The sequence below is a fragment of the Struthio camelus genome, chromosome 4, assembly GCF_040807025.1.
Source record: "Struthio camelus isolate bStrCam1 chromosome 4, bStrCam1.hap1, whole genome shotgun sequence".
Classification (NCBI taxonomy): Eukaryota; Metazoa; Chordata; class Aves; order Struthioniformes; family Struthionidae; genus Struthio; species Struthio camelus.
In genome coordinates, this window is record NC_090945.1 from 38,164,838 (window position 1) to 38,190,720 (window position 25,883).

At 38.3% G+C, this 25,883-nt stretch overlaps 1 long non-coding RNA gene across 29 annotated transcripts in view; it reads left to right on the top strand.

Moving 5' to 3' along the window:
* LOC104145532 (uncharacterized) overlaps positions 1–25,883 on the top strand; it is a 251,341-nt gene that overhangs the window by 147,549 nt on the left and 77,909 nt on the right. For 15 of the 29 annotated variants that reach the window (XR_011140963.1, XR_011140966.1, XR_011140980.1 and 12 more), the window contains one exon: positions 14,119–14,199. The exons of 9 other annotated variants lie outside the window; for them this stretch is intronic. This is a non-coding gene — a long non-coding RNA (uncharacterized lncRNA). Of the gene's footprint in view, positions 1–14,118; positions 14,200–21,010; positions 21,070–21,598; positions 21,721–25,883 lie in introns of all 29 variants that reach the window. 5 more of the 29 variants (XR_011140962.1, XR_011140978.1, XR_011140971.1 and 2 more) reach the window with 2 other exon arrangements.

Here is a 25,883-nt window from a genome sequence, read left to right on the forward strand (position 1 = left end):
ACTGTAAATAAGATTAGCCAGTGCCCTAAGGGGGCTACCCAGCTGGGGTAGCAGAAAAATGAGGTAGATGCATAGGGCCTGTTAAAACTGTGAGTTTCTTGGCCTTTGTACCTGTTAGGTTTTTTTCCGTGAATGGTTAATTTATGAGTGGCCACAGAAGTGTTTCAGATTGTTATAATAAAATATATTATTTGCTAAGATAATTTTTTCATGCAGTACTCTGTAAAATGTTTATTATCTGTAACCTCCTACGTAGGACACCTTGCAGTTTGGCTTTTCACGTGCCTATGAGTTAGGGAAATACTTTTATCTTCATTTTATGTTTGACAGACTGAGGCACAGGGGTTTTGAAGGATCAAGACGCTAAGCATGGTTGCCTTCTAGCTTAGCCAGTTTTCACCCTTTTATGGGCTAACAGGCCTTTAGTTGCCTAAATTGTATTAGAAAACTATGTAGGCTTAACCATGTACAAGTTCTACTCATACAACTCTGTATTACTTGTTTCTTGGTAATATATAGAGGGGATGTATGACAGGAATAGGGTCCTAAATCAGGTGCAATACCAAAGATCACAAGTCGGCAGCAATGTTGAGCTGCAGCACCCACAACCCCTGTGCGGGTGCCCTCCAGAGTGTCCTGCCAGGGTGAACCGCTTGGTGCAAGCCGCCTGGGGGACAGGACTATCTGCCTGTGTGTGGAAAGGCTGGGGGTCTGGGAAGCTGTTTCATGCAGTTGCAATACAAAGCAGAGAGAGCTGATCCAGTTACTTGCAAGCAAGAGTGTGTGTGTTTTGTGAATCCCTGGATGCTGTTATGTTTTGTTGAATGGTAGCCTGGTCCAAAGCTGATCCCCCACTATTGATAAGACGTTGGAGATTATTCATAGATATTAAGGTTGAATCTGATGTGTGCCATTTTAATGGAACCCCTGTACTTTTTGTCAGTCCTTTAACAGTTTATCATAAATACGTGATTGAAATAATCCAGTAAATACCACAGAAGTACTCTGAAAAAGAGCTGACAAAATGGAGGAGCCTTGAGATCTAAGTCAAATTAGTATATCAGCAAGGCCACTTTGGAGGTCTCTTCAAAGTGCCGTTTTGCAGGTTTTGAAATTAGTCCTGTTTTGCTGCAGAGGTGCTGGGAGCACATTAGAAAGGAGCTTGAAAGGAGCTAGTTTGGAAAAGGGCAAGTACTGAAGTTTAAGGCCGTTTGTACATCAGTACTCTAAGTGGCCTGTTAACAGATGATACTGGAAGTAAAGTAGAAGTATATATACGTGGGACCAAAACAGGTAGTCTGTCACCCGTTATCTGTCATTACCACTGTTCTGCTTCCACTTTTATTGCAAACCAAAAATGCTCATGATGTTACAGTCTCACAGTTGTGCTGTGTCCTCCCTGTGTTCCAGACTGTGAACATGCATTGCAGTAACTAGGAGAACATGGACCTTTCTCCCCAGAAGAGAATAAGTACTTGAACAAGGTATTTTTAGTAGATCAGAAGCCAGGTCCAGACTCTAATGAGGGGCAAAACAAGACAGTAGTATGAGAATACCTAATCTTGTATCCCGTCACAGTGAAGACGACGAGAGAACAGATCCTGACCAAAAACAGCCACCAATTGCAAGTCAGACCAAAATGGTCATTAGCGGTGGGCCGGGCACCGGTGGACCGGTTTGTGGCCCACAGCCTATGAGTTAAAAATTAGTAGTCACCTCGCCTGTTTTAGTAGACATAAGAGGTTGCGACAGCTCCAGAGCTCTCCTTAAAACCAGACTTGACTGCCTTCCATGCTGCCAGCAAGACTAGAGAGCCTGCCTTGCTCTGTAGGCCAGCCTTGCATACTCTGGGAAAGTGCACTAGGCTAACTTTCCCTGAAAGTCTAAAGCTGCCTGAACAGAGTAGACTGGGTAAAGAGCAAACAGTGGTGACAAGCACATTCTTTAATTGAAATGGCGGCATAATCAAAAGATGCTACTGGTAGATCTCCAGTGCTCCATTTGCTCTTTTTCCGCTTCAGAGAGTATGCTTCAAAGTTATGCAAGTTGAGTTTCATGGAGATTATGTGGCCACAGTTTCTCCCTTGTTCTTTTCTTGTTCAGTGTCCTTGCCACTGATTCTCTGCCTGGTTGTCACTGTGTTATAGCTGGCAAGACTAAATTTCAGTGGCACTCTGTACTTTTTACTCATTTAAAATATCTTTTTGAAGGGTAAAAATGCTATATTAATAAAGAAATAATAAATGTAGGTACAAACGTGAGCTAGGTATACAAAAATATTGACATATCTGTACGTTTCTTTTTGCCTGTAGGGTTCTTCTTAATCTGTTTATTTTAATATTAGACTCAAGTAGGAAAATAAATGGAGGTGGAAAAAAAAACTTGAATCCACAGAAATGTTTTTTTTAGAAATTGATTTCTGGAGAGTGAATACAAATTTCTGATTTAAGGTGGATTCAATTAAAATATGAATTGTAATCTCCTTCAAAATGATTTTTAAAACAGAAACATCTATTGATCTTTTGTGTACAGAACACAGCTGTGATGCATCTTATATACCTAAAATATAATGAATGTATTACAGTCATCAAATTGTAAGATGTTTAATCTCTGGAAACAACTGTTGCACTTAACACTAATGGGTATTAGGAATATTGCCCAGATTTATTTGTAATTTAGAAGGCAGACAAACCATGTTACATATATACATATTTCCATGTTACATATACACACAGTTCCAAATTTAAAATTAACTTTATGTTCTTGAAAGTTATGTATCGATTATTACAATTTCATTGCCAATAATGAGGAACAGCTTTAGTAACTAAATAACAAACAAACAAACAAAAAAGAAAAAAAAATTAAAGCTCTTCTATTTCTGGGTCCTTGCTTTTCACGTAGATAAAGAAGGGAGTAACCGTGATATGTATTTATGGTGTTCTATAGAAGTCTGTATATATTGCATTGTTTTCTGAAGACGGTCAATTTTCTTGAACTAAATACTGTTAAGGAACTTGTTCATTTTTATGTATCTCCTTCAATATTAATCTAAGAAAAAGTATATACTATGTTTAAGTTGCATAAAAAAGGATATTTCTATGAAGACCTCTAAATGAAAATTGCTGATAGTCATTCATTTTTTTCCATCACTTTCTCCCTTTGTTTTATTGCTTTACTTTCCCCTGTTTATTCAGAAAATGCCATTGTTTTAGATGGTCTAACCTCTTGGTACTCAGCTGCTTTGGCTTCTACTCTAAAAGCCAGCCAACAGATATCTTAGCTAGGTTTCCAGTTTGGCCGTTATAATTTGACTTGGGGTAGATGAAGCTGTAACTGTGGAGCTGCGTACAGTGTGCATAGGCAGAGATTGTCAACTGCCCTAAATCGTCCTAGCTCTTTTAAAGTCAACAGAACTGTGCCAGCTTGTACTAGCTGAAGAACTGGCCAAAGCAATGTATAACGCATTTATTAAAAAGCTATTTTACCTGTTGTTGTGCTAGTGTCATGTAAAAACCTATCAAAATGTGAAAAATGTTGCAGGTTGCTAATCCCAACTCTTTCTATCCGTCTATCTATGTGTCTATCAAAGCCTTTGAGTATTAAATTGCAGAATGAATATCACAGCGGCCTAATTTAACTTCAGAACAAGGAAATATTTTGAATTCTGGAACTGCTCTTGGTCATGTGAGACAGTTGTGACAAGTAATATCTCTTTAACATTTCAGTGTGTACCCTGTTCACAGCTGTTGCAAGGTACAAAATACATAGCATCTAGACTCTGCCACCTGTTGCGGGGAATTTGGAATAAAGTAAGTTAATGGAGATATGAGAAGACTTTTTACCTACTTGAAATGATATCAGTATTTCATTTAGCAGCCACTCGCAGCCTTTTTTTTCATGTCACTATTTTCCAAGATAAACTCTTAGGTTTTATTATAGAAGCACAAGTAGGTAGATGAATTGGGGGGGGGGGGGGGGAAGCTCTTTTTCTTTTGGTATGTGCTTTTCCCCCAGTCCTTTGTCTCTTTCTTTTTCAGCTGCATTAGGCTCAGGCCTAGCTGAACCTCTTTGTTTCTAAGCTAAAGCTCTGTCCAAGCTCTGTCTCTAGTTTCACCTCCTCAGGCACTCTCTTCCTGGGTGGGAGGGAAGGAGAACTGATGACTGTTTTCTCTTCAGCTCTGCTCACTTAGATGCAAGACAAATAGACCTAAGTCACTCACAGAAGGTGTGTGATAGTTGCTGATGTATGGAGAATGACATTCACCTGAAAACATTTCCCTCCGTTAAAATCCTTCCTATTCTTGAGAGTCTTCTGAGTTCTGGCTAGTGTTTTCAGAGAGGCCAGAATGTCCTGCCTCCATTTCTCTTTGCAGAATCTGTTGCTTTTGCAGGTGTCCAGCCCTTTGTCATGCAGAGTTTCTTTTAAATCAATTTTACGTCTCTTTCGTATTATTTAAGCAGACATTTTGTGGGTTCCAGCTCTTGAGTGAGAATGCTGGCAGGGGGTCATTAAAAGTCAGCGGCTAAAGCTGGTAATCACCATTGTCCCATTGCAGTAGGACTGTTTCAGCTGGTGGCCCCACTTTGCCTTCTCCAGCATAGTCAGTTTTCCACCACCAAATACTTATAATCCACACTAGCTGACTATCAAAGTAAAAAATATGCTCAGAGCATCAAATAGAAGCTGTACATCAATGGGCAGATAGCTAAACTGTCCCGGTATCGCTAGCCTTTTGTCACTGAAGCTTGTAGCCTGCAAATTGCCTCCAGCTTTTTCTTTTTCTTGTCCTTGCCATATGGAAGGGTTCTAAATCTTAGCATGTCTCCAGCCCACTAACATTTGGGAATCAGACGTTTTCATTCTGTCCAGAGAGCTGCAAGTTTTGTTCAAGTCCTTATCTTTGCTCATCTTGATTAACAAAATCCTCTTTTCTCTGACCTCCTTGATTTCACTGTCACAGTTTTCTGAGCTATAGAAAACATAGTTGCTAAAATCATCTTTCTCAGCTCTCACAGTTGGATGTGGTGGCTGATGGCAGTTAGGAAAAGTTGCTTTTGTCTTCTGACCTATCCAATAAAAATATATCTCCTATATACAGGAAGAAAATACATTTGTTCATCTTCTAATCTCCTAAAGTGTTGCAGAAGACTGAGGAAGGAAGACTATGGACACTCGATTGGTTTCTCTTCCTCACCCTCTCCAGCTCCCTTCCATACTCGTTTTACGTTACTCCTCTTTGAGTCTGTGTTATAGCTGAAATTAAGGTCTAACCTGTAAAAGCCAGTCTGGTTTTAGAAATAACTCATATCCCAGGTCAGTGGATTATCTTTGTGGATTACAGGTGTTTGAATGAGAGCCTAGATTAACTATATGGTAGAGACATGTTTACCAACTGCTGAAAAAGGAACAATCCTGTCTTCTGAGGATAACAGAAGTAGCTTGGCCTTTGAGTCCCATATGCTCCTTGGTTTCCTGTACCTCCAATTATTTAGAGCAAAGGACTGTGGTGAGTTTGAACCTGAGACCTCTAAAACCAGTTTAGGGGAGAAGCCAGACATCCATGACCTGGCAACAGTTATTAATATTTTCAGAGGCAGTCTGGATTTGAACTTGAAACCTACCAAAGAAAATCTCTCTTAGTTGTCTTTTCCCTTTTAAGAGCTAATATTGTAATTTCAAAAGGGTGAGGAGTTTCTTTTGTTTTGAAGATAAATGTATTGATTCAAGGTTTGACCTTTTTGCAGTTTATGCTATCAAAATCACTTAAACAGTGAACACAAATTATAATTGTTGGTTTTGGTGGGTTTTCTCTTCAAAGTTATAATCACTATCTTAGGATTGTTTCTTTAAGAACCAACTAATTAACCAAAATACACAGACTAAAAATCAATTACTAATACTAAATCTAAATCCAAGAATAAACAGTTCCATAGTATAAAAACACTTCCATAATGATTCATAGCTTTCACACTGCTTTGCTGTATTTGAATTTTTCATGAAACATAGTTTGTACAGAAAACATAATGGGACTCAAAAATCATCCTTTACTTTGCGTTGTGTACCTTTTCTTTGTTTTCCTCTACCAAAAGGAAAACCTGTCTGTGCTCATGCTGTTATATCCTCTATAAAGCAATAAAGTTACTGTTGACACATAAATAATCTTACAATTCATGGCATGTATGTATGTGTGGGAAGTTTTCCTGTTGGGAAACTTATAAAGCGGTTTGCTATTACTTCCTGTAACTTGGACAGCTTAGCTGATATGAGCTGCTGTGCATGTTAAAACATGAAGCGTAAACCAAGAGCATAAGGAGTTGCAACAGCTGACTTACAGATAACAGTACTACTCAGAAACTCTGCAGGACAGGGTGATTTAATACAAGTGGATACCAGATACCTCATACCATGGCTCTTTCTCTGCTCTGGTCCAGCATAGTGTGTGGCAGGGCTGCTGACAAGGTACTTAGAATACAGGTTTACAGCTGTCTTTCATGGCACCTATAGCAGAGGTCACTGTCAACCGACAAGTGCTTTTTAGGTCTCAGAAACGGGTAAACGTGAAGATGAGAACTCATCCTGGGTCTTTTCAGTAGATGACTGCAAGTTGTGTAATACTGCAAAGGAATTATGAGTATACAGCAATTGTGTTGGGATGAAATTTGTCATCTGCAAGTGTTACTCTGTGTGTGATACATCACGTGTGCTTATGACATAATGGCCTATTCTGGTGAGCACTTATGGAAGCTTACCCAGTTAAAACAGTTGAGTAAAGATTAGTAGATTTAGGATTTCAATAATGACTGAATAGTGTAACTGATTTCTTGACAGTGAATCTGTTGTGGTTCTTACCCTTCTGTTTAAGAATTTATCAGTCAGCAGAAGAGGGAAGTTTCAGTCATGAAGGAATGAGTTGGAGATGGGGTCCTTCCTATGGAAAGAATATGGTAATTTGAAACCTATCCTAGAGTAAAGCCACTGACCTACGGGCTGAAATATCTGTACCAGTCACCTGAGCTATGAGATATGGAATGCACTAATAAAGCATCTCAGCATCCTGTGGATACTGAAGAAGGAAGGTTGAAACTGAAATTTTGTAGGTACATGTCTTCAGTAGGCACGTGCAGTTACTCCTCATGAGCAAGATATTTTTAGTGTACCAAGGCAGAAACTATGTATACAAGTGTTTCCCAGACTTTCGACCTATGCGGTCAATCCTCGTTCTTACGAACAGCTATATAATCAGATAGAACTGACAAACTGGTAAACGTTACTGTTTTATAGATTTGTAGATCAGCTGTAGAGCACATAATGTGGCCTTGCAGATCACATTTGGGACTTGTTGCTTCAGAAGCTGTCAATATACCATGCTGCCTGACATAACAAAGAATGTATATGAGCACACTATATTTGACATATTTGTATGCAACCTGAATAGGAATGTAGAACTGCAGGCATCACCTGGGCAGCTGAATCCTCTTTCTTGTCCTAGAGAGAACCATACAGTAGGTGCTAGTTTAGAAGAATCCATAGTTCATCTGCTCTGTACGTCACAACACATCATAAGATACTTCCTGACACTCAAAAAAAAAAAAATTAAGATTATAGTAAAAGTCTAAAAGCTGCAACTGTAATGCGTCATAGACAGAAAGCAGGAGAGTGCTACTCTTCTGGGTCTGTGTCCTAGCAAAGTATTTGTAAAGTTAACGCCTCTGTGATCCTAAGAAGCTGATCATGCCCTAAATTACTGATGGGGCAAATAAAACTCCACTGATCCCTGCTAATCTGACTTAGAGGACAGATGTCCTCCTGATCCTAAATCTGATGAATGTCTTAATCCTTTCTGTGTGAGCAGGACACTGTTCATCTGAGAATTTTACGTCACGAGGAACACAGCTGTACCCTGTCTACATCCTGTTTTCTGTGCTGTGCGGTTTCCAGAAGCCAAATTATAGACTAAGGAAGGAAAAGAAAATTCCTTTCTTGTCCCCACAGATAGAGTTTTGAAGCATGAAATTAATGTAAGTATAGCGCAAACACCCAGCAATCCGGTTTGCTCTCAGAACTCTTTGCATATGTTTGCGGACTGGATTCCCTAGGACTCATGTCACAGAAATAATTTCCTGTCTTTAGGAGTTCTCTTAGTTCACAATCCCTTCTGTAAGCATATCTGTCTTCCTACGTTTCTTGCAGAAATCAGGCCAAAGGCTGAGAACATTTAAGCTGATAGCCTAGGAGGCTGAAATAAACCTGCATCTTTTCCATACGCAAAAACACTCTAGATAAGTTGTTGCCACAGTTTTGTAAAATTTTGCAAATATTAAAGTCTCTGTAGTATCAAAATACCTGAAATACTTTGAGCAGGAAGGTTTTGAATAGGGGCCGGAGAAGAAAAAAAAAAAAAAAAAAAGAGGCATACCAGAAAGAAAAAGAGCAATCTACTGTATCTGTTTTCCCAGTTCTCTGCAAGTACTGAGTTACGGTAGTCTCTGTTACCTCACCATGTTTTCCGTAGTGCTGTGTCATGGCTGCTTTGTATCATTTTCTTAGACAATGTCTGTGATTACTTTCTCTTCAACTGTTCTTAACCATTTTTATGTGTTTATTAGTATTTCTCATTGCTGTCATTGTTTCTTTTGTTTCTGAAATTGTCCATTGACTTTAATTAAGACCATGAGCCTAGAGAATTTGACAATTTAATTCTTTGAAATGCAGCCTTATTTCCAAGCAGGGTTTCCCTGCAGCCTGTCCAGCTGCCATTTTTAGAGAGGCAACAGCTTTGGGTGTCATACTGTTAGCTGTACTCAGGTACTTTTCTTCAATGGGTATGGCATTTATTGGTAATTAAAATGAATTAATTTAAATGACCATCTAATGAAAAATAAATACAAATTAAACTTGTTCTAAATAAAAACACGTCCTTCAGTGTAATCACTCTTTAAAAAACTAATAATTAATCAAGGCCTGTTGTACAAAAAATATAATGGATCTGTTAAGAACTGTAATTACCACACTTGAAAAGAGAGTTCTACAATTTGGAGTCTTTCTTTCCTCCTTTCACACAGGATAAATATTATATCTCATGATCGAAATCCTTTATGTTTTTTCTAGAATACTTGAGGTGAAACAATGCATCTTTTACCAGTGAAAACAGAATAAATGGGCCCCTGAAGGTTTTATCTAAAGTCAGATGCATTTGTCATTCTATATTGATAATCTTTGCACTTCATTATCATATTCAACTCACCATTTATATGCAGATGACACAATCATTTATGGTAATAGATTATACTAGAAGAAAGCTTAATATTATCTTCAAGCTGATTTAAATGAGCTTTTAGATCATCTGGCACAATTTAAATTACTATTAAATATTAATGAAACAAAGATCATATTATTTGGCTGAAAACAGAAGTTGGGTAAACTGAACAACTGGCAAGCAATGTGACCTTGGAGACAGTTAGCAAATGTCAATTGTGAAGAATATGGATACATCATTTTTCATCATATGACTGAACTATTGATTAGCTGTGAAAGTTTGAAAGAAAGCCAAGAACTTTATTTGGGCTCAGAAAATATGTTGACTGAGGGGGAAAGAAAAGATTTGTTTTCTTACATTTTCAGTTTGTATTATGTACTTTGGATTTTGCTGATTGCTGCATAATGTTTGTTCGGAAGGATAAAGCATCTTTAACTTGGCTATCTAGGCAAATTTGCTTTGAATTATACATTTCATAAACATCACCGTCTGTCATTTTAGCAACAATTGGCAAAAAAATAGAAAACTGTCAACATTTCATTGGTGCATTATCCTTCTAGCCTCTCCCTCCTCCCATCCCCTGTCTTCAGATAACTTACAATTTTCAGTCTTTCACATTTTCTGAAATAGAAAAATTAATAAGAAAAGTGGTATCTCTCCTTTTTCAGTTGGAACCATACACCTGTGAATTTGATAAAGTGAGTCAGGAGATTCAGGTGCATGCAATATTTTGAATGTGTTTATTTTTACATAGGTCTGATCCTGTGAAGTCCTGAGTATGTCCTAGCAAATGCAGATGATTTCAGTGGCAGTGATTGTCAGTTCCCAAGATGACAGATAAGGGTCTTGGTACTTTCCAGGAGATGTTCTCTTTGTTAGAGTCACAAGCTTATAATCCCACAGTGAAAAAGCAAAAGAAGACCCCCTTCATTTAAACACTTGAAATCCACCTCTTCTTTTGTGTAGCAAGATATGTCACATTTAATACATCCATTGTACCAGAAATGCTAACTCTTTTGATATTATAATCAATCTCATGATATGAGATATTGTTGTTACCCTCTTTCTGTACTAGGTATGATCAAGAGCAACATGGAAATATGTCAGAGAATCTATCATTACCTCTTAAGATTTTGCTAAGCTGCAGTAAGTCACAGAATCACAGAATGGCCAAGGTTAGAAGGGACCTCTGGAGATCATCTAGTCCAACCCCCCTGCTCCAGCACGGTCATCTAGAGCACATTGCACAAGATCATGTCTAGGCAGGTTTTGAATATCTCCAGGAAAGGAGACACCACAACCTCTCTGGGCAGCCTGTGCCAGTGCTCTGTCACCCTCACAGTAAAGAAGTTTTTCCTCATGTTCAGACAGAACTGCCTGTGTTGCAGTTTGTGCCCGTTTCCTCTTCTCCTGTCGCTGGGCACCACGGAGAAGAGTGTGGCCCCATCCTCTGGACACCCTCCCTTCAGATACTTGTACACATTCATGAGATCCCCTCTCAGTCTTCTCTTCTCCAGGCTGAACAGGCCCAGCTCTCTCAGCCTTTCCTCACAGGACAGATGTCTTCCAGTCCCCTCATCATCTTCGTAGCCCTCCGCTAGACTCTCTCCAGCAGTGCCATGTCTCTCTTGCACTGGGGAGCCCAGAATTGGACACAGTACTCCAGGTGAGGCCTTCCCCAGGGCTGAGTAGAGGGGCAGGATCACCTCCCTCAACCTGCTGGCAGCACTCTTCCTAATGCGACCAAAGCTGGGTGCTGTTTGCTTTCAACCTTTGCATTCAGGAGAGGAATCACAGCCATTTGGTTGACTGCCATCTGAATCTTTGCTACCCTTTGCTACCTAGTTAGAGAGGCTTCCACATAGTGTTGAAGGTGAGGGAAGGGAAGGGCAAGAAAATATGCAGGAAAAGAGGAGAAAGCAGCCATTTGACTTATTTATTTGGGAATAGGACAGGTTTAGATGGCAGAGCAGCTGTGGAACTGTAGGCTAGGGTATAAAACTGTAAGTTAAACAGGATAGTGAGGGCCAGAATAATCTGATGGGTCTGGGGAAGTCATTGTAGAAAATCTTGTCTATGTAGGAGTCAGAAGAATCTAGATGAGTGGAGGGATAGGGACTCTCTGGGAGCAAGGGAATAAGGGATAAAGAGGAAGAAGAGAGAAGGAAACAGCAGTAAAGTGGAATATAAGGGTGAGAGGAAATGAGGCCTGGGGGAAATGGTTTGTTGCCAAGATTGCCAAATTCAGGCCTAAAGGAGGAATTCATGTCCCTTGGATGGCAAGCTGGGACAATGAATGTCATACAGGACAATTTGATGTCTAGTTCATTAGCTTATCTATCCAACTCATCTTCAGCATGGGGCAAACGATCTGGATAAGATCTGCAGAAATTGTGGATGGAGGAAAGAGAAGGGGAGAGGTATAAGTTTATATCTGTTCTTTTACTGCAGGGAGGAGGAGGAGGAGACTTGTCCTTTATTTATATGTTTGAAGTTATTTTGTAATTCAGAGTTGGAATGACATGTGTTTCAAGTGTAGATGCCTTCCCTAGGAGATAAAGTAATCAGGCAGACTTCTTTCAGAATTACTGGTGAATTGTTTTTAGAATTAACCTTACAACTAATTTGAAGAACTAATTCTGTAACTCTGATCTTTAAATTTCTTGGTTGAGCAACAGTTTTCCCAATCTGCCTAGATCTGTCCTAAGTAGACACTTCAATGAATGTTCTTGTCCCTTTGTGCCACCAGCGCTCTTCAAAAGGGCAGGAATGTCCCAAGAAGGAGCCCTGCTCTGAACAACAAAGCCATACTTTTACATCATCAGTAAAAACCTTTTTCTATATTTTAATCACATCAGGATGAGGCCCTTTTGAGCCTGTGCCTGTTACTTGGCGATAATATAAGGTTCCCAATGAATAGAGACTAATATTCTTTCACATGATTAATATTTCCCTTACTCTATAGATAAGAAGCAGCGCATGTTACAGTCACAGATGCTTGGGAGTGCTGCTGCAAGTTCATTAAAGAATGAGTTCTGACTTTTGTTGTGTGGGTTTGCCAGCCCCGTGGCTGCTGGATTGGTACGCTTCCTCCCACTGTCTCATTACTTACTTCCAGAGAGTGATTGCACTGTGTTACATCTCCCAGGTCATTCCAGCTACATTTTCTTTCAGTGGGCTGACCTGCACTGTGGAAAGGTTTTCTGTCTAGCCCCTGTCTGGGGACAGGAGATTGGCTTCTTCTTACTGAGGGGAACCCTCCCAAGCACCTTTCTGAGTCAGTTTCTGTTCTTGTTTTTTAAAAAGATGTTCCCTTCACTTCTTGGTGAATCTGAGGTCACCCTCAACCTATCTTTTCTTCTGATTTGAGAAATTATGCTCCATTATACGCCACTTAGAAGTCCACTGCTGTATTAGCCAGTCAACTGTGCCATGTTATTCCATGAGCAGAATGCTGTTCTTTAGACTCCATCTGGGCTATGTCTCTCCCCGCCCCCCGTAACCCACTTCACCCATACCTATATTTCTATTACCTGGCCTATGCTACTCATGTGTCACTATCTCTAATTATTCTAAGCTCTCCTGCGTTTAACAATGTATATTGTTGATTTTCCATTCTCATAACTCTTCCTCAAACGCTGTGATCTCTCTTCACTGGAGGTGCTCTAACCAAGGCTCCCTAAGGCATGTGCTTGCTATTGCCTTGCTACTTCTAGTTTTGTATCTGAAAGAATCCCTTCCTCCCTCAAAGCCCAGCTCCTCATAGAACAGACCTGTCATTACCTTGCTATGTAGCTCGTGAGCCTGATGGAAAGGGGAAGCCCACTTCTAACTTCAGAGTTAATGAAAGCACTGTATTGTATCCCCAAGCTCAGCCTGGCTCACCATTGCGTATGAGGAGGGTGCAATCCTTGTGTAGCCAGCCTCCTGACCTTTCCATTCAATCCTGGCTTACAGTAAGTGTTGTATACTGCGCATGAATTCCAGAAAAGAAAGAACTTTTGAGGGGGGGGGGGGAAGAGGGAGAGTGTCTGGATGGAGTTTTACTGGAACTCACGTGCCTGTCTGTCTCATAGATTTTGAGAAAACACTAGTGCCACTCACTCCTTTATTATGGAGAAAATGGAAACCTTTTCAGACTGAGATGCTTAATATAGGCTCCTTGAATCTATGCTTAGGCATCTAAATAGAAGCAATTTAATTATCAGCAATGGTGAGTGTTCTGGTGATGCAAGTGTGGAAGAAAATGCTTTATGTAAAAAAGTCTTCACTATTAGAAAATGTGACAGTTCAAGAATATTTGTTATTTACAAACAACCAATTAGAAGCAGAGTAATCATTTTCTGGGTCAGTTGAGCTTGAATCATCCTTGTCCTCCATGTTTCATGGGGTTTTTTTGGTGATTTGATGTAAGAGTAGCTTCTGTTATTAATAAATATTTACATCTACTGTTTGGTCCTAACCTTATCATGAGATTGGAACCAGAAAATGAAGCTCTTTGCAAGTTTCTTAGTATCGTGCTTCTATTGCCTGCTTTGTAGAAATGAAAGGTGTACTGCCTTACCACACTGATTCTGACTCTAGCTCTCACAGAAGTTGTGATTCACAAGGCTCCTAGTTTTTATTATAATAGCCCCTGCAATCCTTTCTAAGGAAATAGTGCAAGAGTATAAGAGAAAGGTGAATGAAGTTGATGTATGGTCTGTACATATCTCTATACGTATGTGTGTGTATATATACATCTATACATCCTGAAGAACCTTTTGTTTGTCTGTCTTTGCTTTTTTTCACCTGGGTTCCGGAGAGACTTCCCAGCAGAGCAGCTGCCTGACCCACTTTCATTGTGTCTCCTCTCTGTCAGCCTCTGAAGATTCTCTGGAGAAAGCATGGTGTGGGAGGAAGCGCTCATTTTCACATGCAAACTCTGCTCCATGCAAAAAAGGCAAGTGAGCCAGGATGTCAGATCTAAGCACTGATGAACACATTCTCAGATGTAATTGATGTCATACAAGTTATTGGTATATCAGCCTAAATACAAGTTTTGGTCCCACCCAAAGCTTGGTCACTTAAATGGATTTTTCAGGTGCCTAGGTTTACAAAAAAACTCAGTGTTTTTTTTTTTGTTAGTGTTACTGAAGCTGTAACTATGAAATGCAGTAGAAAAGTCAAACCATTCAATGGACGACTCTTTGTCCTGTCCGTGTGAATGACAGTCTAGTAAAATACTGTGTTCCATAATCATAATGAAAAATACCGATTTTTTATTTCATTTGGAAAGTGAAAGCAACCTGACGTAGGTTCTGGCAAGTATTAGTTTTAAGTTGTTTCCCTCCTAAACTTTCTGTTTGGCTATGAGCAAGTGCTTTTTTTAAATCATGAAGACTTTGTTTCCATTTGTTTTCAATTTCTTCTAAGAACAGCTAATTTCATGCTGCAGCCTTCCCTCATATAAGTAGCGCAATCCATGAGGTTATTTGTATGAGCATGGCCTGCAAGTTAGGATCTCAAAACAGAATACAACCACATCAATCAGAGTTCAAAAAATTAAGATTTTCCTATGCTTTATATTAATATTTTATAGACAAATGCTGTTGTATTCTTTCCGTTAATGCAGAACTCCAGTTAGATAACTATTAGCTAACTTATGCTCAGGAGTTGAGGTATGCTTTAGATTAAGTTCGTAATAAGACATCTTATTTAACGCGAATCTTTGTTTCTTGATAATATATTGTGAGCTGTAAATATTTTCTATTCCATGTAGTGCTAGAAAGAGTGAATAATAGTTCTCTCATATTTCCTTCACTTATTTAAAAGTATTCTTTGAGAAGCAGAATTCTGATAGTATTTTGTGTTCTGGAGGGTTTGGGGTAATATTTTGTGTTCTGGAGGGTTTGGGGTTGGTTGTTTCTGAAATTTTTAACAGCAGGTAGAAGATAACTTGTCAACATCATAAAACTTGAAAAAGTGTCAAGGAAGTAACTTTGACAGTTCACAAAAGTTATAAAGAAGACATAAAGGATGTAAAATGTTTCAGTAAGATTTTCAGTCATTTGCTGAAGGCATATACATATATTGACCCTCGTGTTCAAAGGGTCTTTACATAGGCCTTTTATTATTAAGTGAAAATATGCTTGAATTTAATTGCTTCCTTCACGTAACATTGATTTTATGTACTTGAGCTTATAATGATTAACTTTGAAATCTAGCATACCATGTGCAGTTGAGATAAACTTAAATTCAGGTGAAAGAAAAGTGGAATATTTGGTATTCAAATAGGGAGGTAAAACAGATGATACTGATCATACCAGAGAGTGTAGGGCTAAGCGGTATCCTAGGAGTGACAGCACACAGACTGTGGGTGGGGCAGACTTTCTTCTTTCTTCTTTCTTCTTCAGAGAAACAGCTGTACTGATTGCTGTGAGCCCAATACAAATATTTGCATTACCCAGCTAAGCAAGAATAACCGGTAGACCAACAGGCTGTATTAATGTAGATTCTTCAAAAGATTTTAAGAGGACCATAGAGGGGTGGTCAAATACCCATAGCTCAGATCCCTAAACTCTTTTCCTGGCTCAGCTGCCTGTGAGACTTTGTATGTGTTACTGCTTCTCTCTTGTGCTTCTGGTTTCCATTTATGGAATGAAACTAATATTTATTTACCTTTTAAAACAGCCTTGGATCCAAAATCACTTGATGTTAATAAGCTGCAAACCTCTGGCAGGTCTCCTTTGTACTTCTGACATCAGAGTCACTCTGGCAAGGACGTAAGGTTGGGGTGACCTGACATGCCCTCGTAGTACTGGAGTACCTTCAAATGCCCTTGTGGTACTGAGAGCTGCTTGTTGGCTGATACATACTATCCACCAATGCATACATATTTAATGCTGAGCAGCCCTGAACCAGCTGTGAGCAAGGGTTAGGGGAAGCTGGGTATGTGAGAGAAGGCAAAGCAAAGGCTGGGGGTGAGCAAGAAGAAGAGAAGTGAAAAATGTGGCCAGTTGAATGAAGGTGAGAGAAGCGGAGACTGCCAGGCAGGCCCTTTTGGAAAAGGGTGTCCTGCATGTGGGGTTTATTCGTGACAACCTGGGCTGCTGCCCTGCCATAAAAGCAAATGCTTAGCGTCCCACAGGAGCTTCCTGCTCTCTTTGGAGAAGCCTTCTGCAGTGCCACCGGCCAGAGATGCTGAATGGCTCCCTGAAGTCATGAGACTTACGTTTCAAACATGATGGCTTTTAAGTAGTACATCAAGCTTTTGATACCTGGTGGTATCTGAGGCTATTTGGGGCCCCAGCTAGGCTTTTTCATACATACCACCCTTTAAAAACAAACCGAGACTCTCAGGGGCCTTACATCCCAGCAAATAGGACTTTGAGGAAGAATGTACAGAGATAAAGGCAGTTGGCAGTACTTGGCTTCAGCTGGCCCCCTCCTCACCCCCAACTACTTCATACTTTTGAGCTACTCGAGCAACGGCTGCTGTGAGTTTGAGCTCTCCGTTCCATGCCAGTGTTGTTGAGTGCAGGTGGAGCAACTCAAGCAGCCATTAATGCAGCTTTCAGATCCTCTGCTAAAAGGCATTATGGAAATGCAAAAGATTATAATGTTAATGTGCTTAAGTATCAGTACCATTTAAAGTCTCGTATGATAAGTGAATTGATTTCTAATTCTTCTTTCTTTTTCCTACAATATAACAACATTATGTTTCGATGGAAATATTAATTAAATTGAAAAGTTAAAAGTTAATTGCTTCTGTTGATTAGTCCCATTTTCTAAACCAAAACCTTAAATAGTGACAACAGGATCATTCTACAATAACAGGCCATTATGATGTCAAAGATAATATTACTTTTCTAGGCTGTTGCTTAGGAGTGAAGAAAAACAGCAAGAGCTTGTTTACATGCAAATGTCATCTATATAAAAGGTGAGGAAGTGCTTTAAAGAGAAGATATTATTACAAAGGGACAATTTTCTGGTGATTAAAAAAAAAACCAGAGGAAACGTTTTATGGTCATCAGCAGTCTCTCTATAAATCTGTACCATCAAGCATGTATTGGTGTAAAGAAAGCCTGAGACCCTCAGCCTGCAGACTAAGAAAAAGGGGAAATACAAGCAGTGTGTCAAAGAATTTGCTGTCTGTGCTCTGCAGAAACCAGATGTTTTTACTAGTAATTATTATTATGATAATTCGCGTAAGTAGGAATAAAACAGGGCATGATTGTTTACTGCAGCCTGTTTTCCCTAGACGTGCTGGAAAATGAGAAAAAAAATCTCGGAGGTTTTCCTCCTGGTTTAAATGAATAATTTTTTCATTTAACCAGGAGTAAACATGGCAACAAAAATAGTTTTCATACTTATTGCACATTAGCTGTGAATAGACATCATACCCTTTTTTTTCTTCTAGAAAGCCACTGGAGGCTGTTGAGGCACTTTAGAGAAGGTCACTTTGAATTTCTTTTGTACTGCCTTACTGCTCCTGAAATGGGAGCTGAATGGTGGCAAAATTGAAGCAACCAAAGACTGACAAAGAATTAGGAGTAATCTGCCTTGGAAACATAGGAGTCTAGGTATGGTCTTGTCAGGTGAGAATCATGTGCCAGGAATGGATAGTGCAGGAAAGCCGGTTATGGGTCAGAAAAGTATTGCTTCTGTAGATTAATGCAGGATATCCTTTGGATTCTGATCTAGCATCTCTTATCAATTCTGATTTCAAATGCCTACAGAAATTAAGAGTTACAAAATCTTTCTGAGTTCCTGGTGTTTGATTAGGAATTCTTAGTAAGCAGAAACTCACTCTTTTTCTCCTCTTCCTCGCTCCCAGAAGATATGAATAACTACCAGTGGCTTTTTCATAGGGACTAGAGAATAGTGTTAAGCAAGTGTTCAGCAAATATGAATTAAGTTGATCTGTTTAATCTGAAAAGAAAAGTATAGTTTTCAGCTGCTATCCTTACTGTAAGCATTAAGTTGGAGGCTTTGAGAGAGTTAAATAAGTCCTACAGAAAAATTTAAATCCTGAATAGGCTCTGGAGGAGTTTAATCGAACAAGTGCATTACTGGGAGTCTCTTTGACGGTGAGGGTTAATTTATCATCCTGAATCCAATCACTTTATAAAAAGCCAGCGTGGGTTTCATTTGCTTTGATGAGGTTTATTGCAAGATTCCAGAAAATCAATTTTACTGTGAGTCATATTAAACCCAGGGGAATATAAACACTATATGTACTACACATAACTTTTTGTTATTACTTACTGGATCACTGGGGAAATTATACGTTTGCCATGAAGAAGGGTTATGGCTACATTCGTTGTCTTGGGTAACTCCCAGCCTGCCCATCGCAGTGAAATAAAACAAAATGGTAGGGTTCAGAATCAGCACTTAACTTGTCTTCATATAGCCTGAGGTATAGAAACACTCAGCAGTAGTGACTTGATTTTCCAAAGGGTTTTAAATAACTACTATATTGTATACTCTCACTCTATGTTCTTTGGCAAACAAATGGTAAATGTAGGCAATACATATGCTGCCACTGGTTGACCAAGCTCAGGTAATTCTTGCTCCCAGAGCTTCTTGAGATTCAAGGCAGAACTGACAGGCAGTTAACTTTGAAGTGGTCAAGTCTGATCTGCTGGCTTAGTGACTTGGAAGAAAATTTGCAGTTTTTCAAAGACTAGTCATTTCTATTGTGTGATTGCGCTCTCTCTAGCTTCCCTCCCTTTTTGTTTTACATGCTTGTTGAATTTTCCATGAATTAGAAAGTGAAAGGAAAACAATTTTGCACAAGAGGATTATGTTCACTCTGGCTACGGTGGATCAGAAACTCATTTGGACTGAATTGAGAATATAACTTCCTACTGTACACTTACATACCAGTAAGGTCATAAAATCTTTCAATTATTGGTAATTTTTTTCTCTTCATTAGGTCTTTTAGATTATGACCCACTACTTGTACTGAAGTTATTTAAAACAAAATAAAACTGGCATAATGCATGAAAATTAGGGTTCTTTACTTGAGGAAACCCAGATTGTAAATAAATACCCAGAAGGCACCACAATTCAAGACAGTGTCTTTCAAAATCAGGTGCGTGGAGCCTCCGTTTCTTGCCAATTTTCATCCAGTTTTTTCTACTCCTTTGGGCTCTGTTGTACTGTGAAAAAAAGGAAACCAACAGTTCTCCTTGGCTTCAGTAGCAAAAATGAAGAGTGGAGCAGGATATATATCTATATAAATATCCATGTGAGTGTCATAAGAACTAAGATGAGATATCTGAAAACTACTAAATGTAGTTAAATACGTATTTTGGGTTACCCTTGAAGGGAAATAGAGAGCTTTGAGCTTTTGCGACTTCTTTCCTAAAATGCTATATATGCTAATCTTTCTTTACATATCTTACTTGGTGGTGTTTTCATCCAAAAGTTCTTGCCTGGGCCAAGCTCCCTGTAAAATGTGTTCGGAAGAAAAGCAAAAAAGTGAGATGCGGCCGTTATTTAAAACTATAAACTCCATTTTGATTTATAGCTGGTTGTAAAATTACTCTAAAAATAAGCATGAGAAAACAATGGAAAAATGAACGTCTAAAATATTTATTTTAAAATTACTTCTGATGCCTACATATCTATATATATTTGTTTACTTGTTTCCAAGGGATTACATGGATATGAAAGTTCGAAGAGTAATTAACAAAATTTGATTCACAGTGATATTGTCAGTGATCTCTCTGTCTCTATATGTGAAGAGTTATTCTTTTTATTGATCTATTCTAATAAGTTTCCGTACAGTGAAGTTTTAAAAATCAAATGGCAGAAGACTGTAACACACAAATTTAATACAATAAAAAATAAACATGGAGTTTAGCAGTTAGCACTCACGTTATCTTTTTGCTACTTTTCCCTGTCCCAGTCTCTTGTATGTTTTATCTTTAAGTGTGAGCTCCGGAAGTCTTGGCCCTTCCTTTCATAGCTATGTTGCCATCATCAGTATTATGCAGCTGAGTAAAAGTGTGAAAACAAGCAAGGCTGCTTAAAAAGGAGTGAGCACTTGTTCTTATTTTGCATTGGTCTTTTGAATGTAACCACTGAGACTTTAGTGCAGCGTGAATTTCGGTAAAAGGATGTGGATTTGTTATGGGTAATTGGGATTTGTGTTTGATTTTGCACATCCAAGGTAGAGTGCCTGGCTTTGCGTTCTGAACTTGCGGAGTTCATTTCAAATGAGATTTAGTTCAGTGGAAGTGAAATCAAGCTGAAATACCAAAAGCTTTGAAAATCCTAGCCAAATTATTCCTTGGATTCTTTGAAATTGTATTTTTTCTTTGTCTATGTAGTGTTTGAGCAAGTTCAGGCTAGCCTAGAGCTCGTGAATACAGCAGAAGGTGCTCCCTGAATCTGCAGTTTGGCTCTGCAGAACTCAGATCTGGTTCTGAGGACGCAGCATGTGGCTGGGGCGGGGGGAATCAGTGTCTTCAGCAAATGAACAAAAATATGAGAAACTGACACCAAGCATGTAAGAGGGTAAAGGTGCCTTGATATTGATATCTATACATATTTCTTCATCTCTAATATCCGAAGATTAGATTGTGTGTGCGTGGGGGTATCATACAGCACATAGATTAGTAAAAATACCCTTTAGTTTTTGGAAAATATTTTCTCCTTTCCTTCATTCTCTTCTTTGTATGTATGCACCAAGGAACTAAATTATGATCCAGTAGCTAAACAAATTATGCAAAATTATACACCAGGAATATTTTATATTTCAGAACCCTGAAGCAAGGACTTTGGATGGTTTTATGTCTGCAACAACCTATATCATACCCAGGTGAATACTCAACTGATAGGTTCCTCTTCTTCCTAAAATTTTACTCCGGTCTTTATTTTATTTTTTTCCTTGCATTTGTCAGTGATTATTAATAAGAACATCTCCAGGCTTTTATTGTATGTAAGAAAATGGAAGTTACTGCAGTCAGCCTTCTTTCTACTACTGCATAAGGCAAGGAAGTTATTCCCTATATAATTCTGAATTGATTTAAAACTTCATAGTCTCATATCAAGGGAAGTGGTGTGGCAAAAACAGAAATAAGTTTGAAAAACTAACCAAACCACACCTCATCTGAAGCTGGTGTGTACCTACTCTGACATGTTTTTATTTTAAGGGATTTTTTATACTGAAGTATATTTACGTAAAAATATATTTCCCCATTTTCTATAAAACGTTAAGTACTGAGCCATATAGGCTTGAGCAGGGTGCCCTGGAAAAAGGAGAGTAGTTTACAGAAAATATTTGAGATTTTTTTATTATTTGACTAGTTTCAATTAATGATCTTTTCGTGCTTCCATCTAATACTAAGGAGCTGGCATCCTGAGATCACATGCATCTGCCCCTGAAGAGACTGGCAAAACAGAAATATTGTAATTATAACTTAACAAGGATTCTTTGGCACCGCTTACTGGTTCCTGGGATGCAGAGCCTGTAAGTTAATGCCACAATTTTGACTCCAAGTGGCACTGAATCAGGGGGTGTGGGTATATTTCACTGTCCTCATTAATCTTCAATGTGTTCCAATAACTATACATCATATATTGCCAAATGCTGCAGTATGACTTTAATTTTTTTAGATAAAGTGTTCTGTTTACTGTTCATTTAATATTAATAACTTTTCAAGAACATGACTCACACAGAGTCTTCAATAACTCATCCAAAGAATCACAGCTTATTCCTGGAAATCGTTTTGGTGGTAGTGTTGTCTGTACCTGTTTTCTGTCAGTCTCATCCGTTCCATGGATTTTTGTTGATGTCAATATGATCCAACATAAAGCGAAATTTGTCAATTACAATAAAAATATACACTGCTACCAGTATGCTACCATATTCAAACACTGAGGCTTTTATGTGGTGCCTACTGCTGTAGTACTTTAGTATTAATCTATCTTTTTAATGGTTGAAATTGAATGCATCATGATATACAACACAGCCCATGACAGAGGTCCCTGTTTTGAAAGGTATTTGAGAATTTGCTTTATTTAGGTATATGCTGAAATGCTTTTCTTACATATGCTCTACAGCACCAATTATATGGTGATATCTCTGGCTTCTTCCTGCTCATACTGCAGGTATGGTGCATGCCAAACAGTTAGACAATACTTTATAGTTCAACTCCTTCTAGATTTGGTCTAGTCATTTCAGCAGAATTGCCAATGAAGATTTTTGCTTGAGTGAAATGTGAAGTGTTTTGACTGCCTCTTGGTCATCAGGAACAAGTGCTTTTCCAAAATTAGTCAGTCTGTGTTATTAGGTAAACAATAAGTAATAATTTCTATATGGAACTGTCTGTTACTGCCTGACAGATTGTGTAAGCATAGCAGTTTATGATCCAGTATATTTTTAGAAAAGAGGAACAACATATTTTGTTTTCATTTTACAAAACTAATCTATGTTAATGAAAAAGTGTGTAGCTCAACAGTCTTTCACTAGAAATAGTCTGATTGTGCATTTTTGAATGTATATTTTAGTGGTGTTATGAGTTAGGTTTGACTATTTTGCATTTCAGGGGAACATAAAAAATAGAATTTATTTTATGCACTTTCCATTGAACTGTAAAAATAATGAAAATAACATTCATAAAACATAAATGGCCAGATAAAATTATAAAATATTATCAGTGAATTAGCCTGAGATCCTGAACAAATGAACATAATGTTTCCTTTTTTTCCAGAGAAAGTGAGTTTAGGCTGACAACAGGCAATGCCAATATTACAATGTCCCGATGAACTGATGATATTTTTCCTTTTTTCATGGGCTTTGCTGAGATACAGAATGGTTTTACAGAAACAGTTTTAAAGAGAGAACATTTGAAACACAATCTTTTTAAAAGAGAACCTCTGGCTAAAAACGTGTAACAAAAGGTTTAAGGATAATGCAGATTTTTATTTTAAATGAGAAGTATTGAATATTTAATTGACTGAAGCAAGTTACAATGTCCCGGCCTTTATAGAGTATTTACTTGTGTAAATAAAGTAATAAATGACATTTCAGAGGAAGGAAAAAAGTATTCAACTTCATTCAGAGAATTTTACAACAGAAAGGTGAGATTTTGGCTAGCTTTTAATAAATTAGCGTATGTGTTGGTTGCTTTTTTGCTGTTTTTTTAATAACATTTAAGCATGAACCAGTTGGAATAGCATGCACAGCTGCAGGAAAATAATGCAAATTTTGACATTTGCGTGTTATAAGTTGAAGCTTCGTTAACTTTTATCTCAAAAAGCAACTATTTTGTTGTAAGTAATCACTGGAATTAGGGAAATTGTACACCTGGGCTTATAGTCGGAGAATGTTTGGTTTTTGTGAAGACTGTATGCTTAAGTCAACTGACAATTACTGACCCTTCAATTGAACAGCAGAACTACGTTAGAGGTATTGCTGTACACTCTTCATTTGCTCTCTAATTGTGCACACATAAACGTTAAACGTTGCAACTACTGCCGGGATCTAAAGTATGGGAAAGACAGAGAAAAAAAGTATTTGAAAAATGTAGCAGTAGACACGTTAATTTTCTCTTTGATATATTAGACCCAGATTCTCAGAGGCATGTAAAATAAATAGATGCCCAGCTCCTGTTGGAATCCACTGGGAGCTCAATAACTTCCTCTTCTGAAAATCCCAGCCTACATGATCACCATCTCTGTTTTTTATCTTTAGCATTGTTATTGATTGTAACATAAAAGCTTTAACAAATACACAATCAGTGTAAGTTAGATGAGATGGAATTTGGATATTTGAAGGAGGAGGATTAAAAGGTCTGAATTAGGCTTGTGAAAAATATTCTGACCGTGGGAGGATAGAATTTGGCAAGAATGAGTTGGTAGTTCCGGGGAAAGCGAAGGTTGATTGTGACTTCTGTTACGATTCAAATTTATACCAGAGTGGAAAAAAACTTGAAGGCTGCCTGTGAGGATTAGGAATAAATACCTGTTCCAGAAAAAGAATTTGTTTGTCACTCACCTTTTTGACCTCATGTGGGAACAGGTGGGAAGATAAGTGGAAAGTTATCAACTAGATAGATTTATTAACTGCTATAATACAGAGGCTCGTAAGAGAGAGATTTGCGAGGATATACTTGTGCTACGATTCTGCTAGGTATCCTAAGGGAATTGAACATGTAATAAAATGCTTTTGAATGTAGATCATTGGGCCTGTGGTTCACTAAAAAGTTACTAAGTTCAAACCAAAATCAATATGTTCACTGATAATTATGTATTAATGGTATGTTCCAGGGAGCTCGGGTGCTCAAGTAGTCATTCCAAGCTTCTTCCTTTTTCTTCTTGAGATAGCAGTGCAGGTTTATCTTTAGATTATCTTCTTCATGTTAACTTGAGTTTAAATGACTCTAGCGCACCCTAACATAAAAATAATAATTTTTTCTGTATTTGGTACGTGTAAAATCTCTTCTTGTCTTCTGAGGTGCTAATGTGTAGCTTGAATGACCTCTTTTCCTAGCTCTAGGGACAGCATTGTGTAAGGAACTGTTTCATGGTGCTTGAGATGTACCACTGGTAACATTTAACAAACATTGGTTTAAAACCGTCCTGCTTCACTCTCTTAGGTTTAATATTCTTTTTATATGAGGATTTTAATTGTGGTGAGTTATTTATAGTGAATGTATTTGAGCTGAATGAAATACTTGAACAAGTATTTTTCACAGATGTGTAATGCCAAGTCAGGGTTTCCTCTCTAACTTTTTCTCATGAGGCACTAAGAAGGGAGTGGTGAAGACATTGTGAGGAAGCATAACAGAGCTGGAGGTTCCCCTTGGTTAGGCAGATCTCCTTTTAGGAAATTGTTAACCCAGGTGGTACACTTGGAATAGTTAAATTCTGGCATCTGAATGAGTGGAAATGTAGGAAGTATCTAATGTCTGGTCTTAAAGGATGGGGCAGCCCATAGAAGTCCCTACATCTATCACTGCCCGAGGTCATCCATTCCCTGTAGCTCGTAGCTGTAAAAGGAAAGATCTGAAATAAAACTCTTAGTGAAAAGACCATAGGATAAGAGGCCTTTAGGTCATTTTAGAAAGCTTTCTACCTTCAGAGCTCCTGCAGTAATTCAGCTCTGCCACCAAGTTGAATGTTGTACTGGATTTCTGCTGGGAGAGTTGGAAGGAGTTGGGGTGACTGATCAAGGCTATTTCATTGAGATGAAGTGATTCTACTCTAGCAACTCTTTTAAATTGGGAATCCAGGATTGAGCTTTATATTGCAAAACTTTACTGTCCCTCACTTGACATCTTGAAGGACAAGGTGTGTCCTGAAAGGAAGAAACACTTGATTTCATTTTGTGATATGTACATTCATATGTAAATGGGAAAAGAATTTTGCCTTCAAGGCACAAAATTGTTACAGAATGTAAATTAACTTCAAATTGAAATCATTCATGGTTTTGAGGAAAAATAACATAATGGGTTGTTATAGCCGTGTTTATGAAATGCTAAACTTTAACACACAGCAATCAGCTAAAGCTATGAGGCTATGTAAAAGACTGCACACTTAATAATTGTAAATGTTACATGAGTGCGAGTAGCTTGATTAAATTTATTAGAAATATGTTACTAGCATTATAAGAAATAAAGCATTTATCAC